The sequence below is a fragment of the Sarcophilus harrisii genome, chromosome 3 (assembly GCF_902635505.1).
Source record: "Sarcophilus harrisii chromosome 3, mSarHar1.11, whole genome shotgun sequence".
Lineage (NCBI taxonomy): Eukaryota > Metazoa > Chordata > Mammalia > Dasyuromorphia > Dasyuridae > Sarcophilus > Sarcophilus harrisii.
In genome coordinates, this window is record NC_045428.1 from 524,846,954 (window position 1) to 524,852,003 (window position 5,050).

Consider the following 5,050-nt stretch of genomic DNA (forward strand, 5'->3'; position numbering starts at 1 on the left):
TAGTAACATATAGAAATGCTGATGATTTGTGTGAATTTATTTTATATCCTGCAACTTTGCTAACATTGTCAATTGTTTCAAGTAGGTTTTTTGATGATTGTCTAGGATTCTCTAAGTATACCATCGTATTATCTGCAAAGAGTGATAGTTTTATCACCTCATTGCCTATTCTAATTCCTTTAATTTTTTTTATTTTCTTATTGCTAAAGTTAACACTTTTCTGTACAATTTTGAATAATAGTGTTGAGCATCTTTTTTTTTTTTCATCCCAATTTTGTTGGGAATGCTTCTAGCTTCTTCCCATTACAAATAATGCTTGCTGATGCTGTTAGATGCTACTTATTATTTAAAGGAAAACTCCACTTATTTGCATGCCGTCTAATGTTTTTAACAGGAAAACTTTTTCTGCATCTATTGAGATTATCATATGATTTCTGTTAGTTTTGTTATTAATATGGTCAATTATGCCACTAGTTTTTCTGATAGTGAACCAGCCCAGAATTTCTGGTATAAATCCCACTTGGTCATAGTGTATTATATTGATATAAGTTGTTCTAATTGCTTTACTAATATATTATTTATATTTTTTGCATCAATATTCATTAGAGAGATTGGTCAATAATTTTCTTTCTTTGTTTTGGCTCTTCCTGGTTTAGGAATTAGTTCCATATTTGTAACATATATAAATACACATATATCTCCTTTTTAGAATTATAAAACGGTGATTCATATTTTCATAGAATCCTCTTTTTTGTGTTCTTTGTATCTGAAAATGCCCTCTTTTTAGGAGGGTTTAACTTCAGAGTATTTTTTTTAAACAATTTAAAACAAGGAGAATGAGGTGTATATCATGAGAAATAGTCTTTCTTACTATAATTATTTAGGTGAAGGCTGATGAGAACAACATCAGTCTTGTTATAGAGGAAAATCGTGTTCCTTTTCAGTTCTGGGTTGTACTAGATTGTTTCCAACTCCTCTTCCAATTTTGAGATTCTATGATTTTGGGCAGTTATTGATAAAAATGTTAACTAATAGCCAGTTTAGAACTGATTTGTACAGAATTGTTTTTAGATTTTGTTTAATATTTTATTTTTCCCCATTTATACATAAAAAACATTTTTCCCCCTGAGCAATTGGGGTTAAGTGACTTGCCCAGGGTCACAGAGCTAGGAAGTATTAAGTATCTGAAGGTCAAATTTGAACTCAGGTCCTCCTGACTTCAGGGCTGGTGCTCTTTCCACTGCATCACCTAGTTGCTCCCCACAAAACAAACAAACAAACAAACAAAAAACAATTTTTAAAATTCATTTTTATGACTTTGAGTTCTGAATTCTTTCCCTTTCTTCCTCTTCACCCCACACCCTCATTAAAAAGGCAAGTAGTTCAATATAGGTTATTACATGTATAGTAATGCAAAATATTTCCATAATAATCACATTGTGAAAGAAAACAGATACCCCCCAAAAAAACCCAAACTCAAGAAAGATAAAGTAAAAAATGTGCTTCAATCTATATTCATTCATCATCAGTTCTTTTTCTAAGGATAGATAGCATTTTTCTTTATTAATTCTTCAGAGCTATCTTGAATCATTAATTCTGAGAATAGTTAAGTCATTCACAGCTGATCTCTTATAATATTGTTATATATTTCACTTTGCATCAGCTCATGTATGTCCCAATTTTTAGGAGAGAATCCTGCTCATCACTTCTTATAGCACAATAGTATTCCATTATAATCACATCCTTCAATTGATGCCCTTGATTTCCAATTCTTTGCCCTGAAAAAAGAACTGATATAAATATATTTGTACATATAGTACCTTTTCCTTTTTTTTCATCTCTCTTGTGATACAGACTCTGTAGTGGCACTGCTGGATCAAAGGACACAGTTTTATAGTTCTTTGGGCATAATTCTAAATTGCTCTACAGAATGCTTGAATCTGTTCACAACTCCACCATTACTGTCTCATTTTCCCCACATCTCCTACAACATTTGTCTTTTTTTTTTCCTGTCCTATTAGTCAACCTAATTGGTATGTAGTAAGACTTCAAAATTGTTTAATTTGTATTTCTTCAATCAAAAGTAACTTAGAGTATTTTTTTCACATGGCTAGAAAATAGCTTTAATTAAAAACTTTGTATCTTATGATCATTTATCAATTATTATTGATAAATGATCTTATTTATAAGCTTATTTTTTATAATAAGCTTATATTTTTAAAATTTTTATATTATTTTAATATTTTTATAAATTTGACTCAGTTCTCAATATGTTTGAGAAATGAGACCTTTATAAAAAAGTTTGCTTCAATTTTTTCCCACTATTGTTGTTTTTCCCTTCATTCTATTTCCCCCACATTTATTTTATTCTCTCTCCTTTCACCCTGTCCCTCCTCCAAAATGTTTTGCTTCTGATTATCCTATCCCCCATTTTTTCGTCTCTTCTATCTTTTGCTCTCTCTTCTTTTATCTCCTTTTCCTCCTACTTTCAATTTTTTTCCCCACTACTATTGTTGTTTTTCCCTTCATTCTATTTCCCCCACGTTTATTTTATTCTCTCTCCTTTCACCCTGTCCCTCCTCCAAAGTATTTTGCTTCTGATTATCCTATCTCCCATTTTTTCCTCTCTTCTATCTCTTGCACTCTCTTCTTTTATCTCCTTTTCCTCCTTCTTTCCAGTAGGTTAAAATAGATTAAGAGTAGATAGGTTAAGAGAGTAAGACAGTAAGGTTTATTCATACTTCCTTACTTCTCCCTTTTCCCCCTCCACTGTAGAAGTTTTTTTCTTGCCACTTTTATGTGAAATAATTTACTCCATTCCACTTCTACTTTTCACGTTTTCCCAGTACATTTCTCTCCTCCTCCTTAATTTTATTTTTTTAGATTCCATTCTTTCCTATTCAACTCTCTCTATTTATTGCTAATTGTTCTAATAATGAGAAGGTTCTTGTGAATTACAAATATCATCTTTCCATTTAGAAATGAAAACAGTAGAATATATTAAGTCCCTTATGATCTCCCTGTCTTGTTTACGTTTTTCTTCTCTTCAGCATTATATTTGAAAGTCAAATTTTCCATTCAGCTCTGGATTTTTCATCAAGAATGATTGAAAATTCTCCATTTCCTTCAATTTCCATTTTTTCCCTTGAAGATTATACTCAGTTTTGACAGGTTGGAGAATCTTGGTTGTAATCCTAGCTCCTTTAGCCATTAGCCATTTGAAATGCTTGTTTCTGACTGCTTGCAATATTTTCTCCTTGACCTAAGGGTTTTCATTTTGGGATCTCTTATAGGAGGTGACAGATGAATTCTTTCAATTTCTATTTTACCCTCTTATTTTAGAATATCAGGGAAGTTTTCCTTGATAATTTCTGGTCTAGACTCTTCTTTTGATCATGGATTTCAGGTAATCCAACAATTTTAAAATTATGTCTCCTGAATCTATTTTCCATTGATATTTTACATTGTTTTCTATTTTTTCATTCTTTTGGTTTGTATTGTTTCTTGAGTTCTCATAAAGTCATTAGCTTCCATTTGTTTAATTCTAATTTTCAAGTAATTATTTTACTCAGTGAAGTTTTGAACCTCCTTTTCCATTTGGCCAATTTTACTTTTTTAAGACTTATTGACATTTCTTATTGACATTTTTGTATTTCTTTTTGGACTGTTTTTTTTTAAGGTATTTTCTTTGGTATTGTGGGTGTGTGTCTGTCTGTGTGTGTGTGTGTGTGTTTCCTTTATCAAGCTGTTGATTTATTTTTCATGATTTTTCTTGCATCACTCTCATTTACTTTCCCAATTTTTCTTCTATCTCTGTTACTTGATTTCCAAACTGACCTTCATAATTTTTTTGGAGGGTTTGGATGTAGAGTTTTGACTTTGTTATCTTTGTCTGAATGTGTGTTTTGATATTTCTTGTCACTATAGTAACTTTCTATGGTCATTTTTTTTTCTGCTGTTTACTCATTTCGCCAGCCTATTTCTTTACTTTAACTCTTTATTAAAGTAGGGCTCTGCTTTCAGGGTGGAAGTAACACTGTTTCATGCTTCAGAGATTTTGTGCAACCCTTTTTAAAGACACTTTTAGGGACTTGTAAGTTTTAAATTCTTCCTTTTATACCCTGGAACTGTGATAAGGGTCTCTGCTAAACTTCAGCTGCAAGTTCTGGTATGCTCTGGGCTGCCACCCAAAATCGCCATTTTCCCAGATCTAAGATGGGTAAAGCAATAGAGTCCTTCCCCAAGTGACAGTAAAGAGTCCCTGTCATTTCCTTCTGACCAATTGTTGGACCCCTTTATTGTGGGCTGAGAGCTCCAGAAGCAACCATTGTCACTGCTGATTCAGTGCTTTTTAAAGCCTGTTTCTAATTTGCTGGAGTTAGGGCTATTTTGGAGGGGTGACATTTCACCCAGGAGTGACAAAACTTTCCTGCTGACCTTCTAAATTGTTTTTGATTGGAAAATTACTTCATCCCTTCCTTTTGTGGGTCCTGCTGCTCCAGGAATTGTTTTGTGACAATATTTAAAGGTATTCATAGAGACTTAGGGGAGAGCTCTTTGCAATCTTGACTCTGTCCTCATTTCTACAGAATATTACCCATAAGACCTCAAAAATGGAAGAAATTTTCTTATAACCTCATATTTGAAAAATCTTTAATGTATTTTCTAATAAGTAAAAGTAGTATTGACCCTGCACTAAATATAGGAAAAATTTCAAAGATTTATTCTTTCTTCGCAAGGCCCTGGTAATTTTATTGACTCATTTCTCCATCTAGTGGAACAAATCAACAGTACATGGATTTAGAATCTCAGAGAACCACACAGAGGAATATTTTTTTTTAAGTTTTGATTGTGAAAAGTGAAATAATTGAACTTCAGTCTTTTCTATATGCAAATTTAGAAAGAGGTACAGAAAAATAAGATAACTTTGAAAATAGAATTTTGATGACAAATATGAAAATATCTTTGAAAAGTTTGTACATGTTTAACATGTAAACAGTTTGCTGTTTTGGGGAGGGGAGAAGGAAGAGAGAGAAGGAGGAAAATTTGG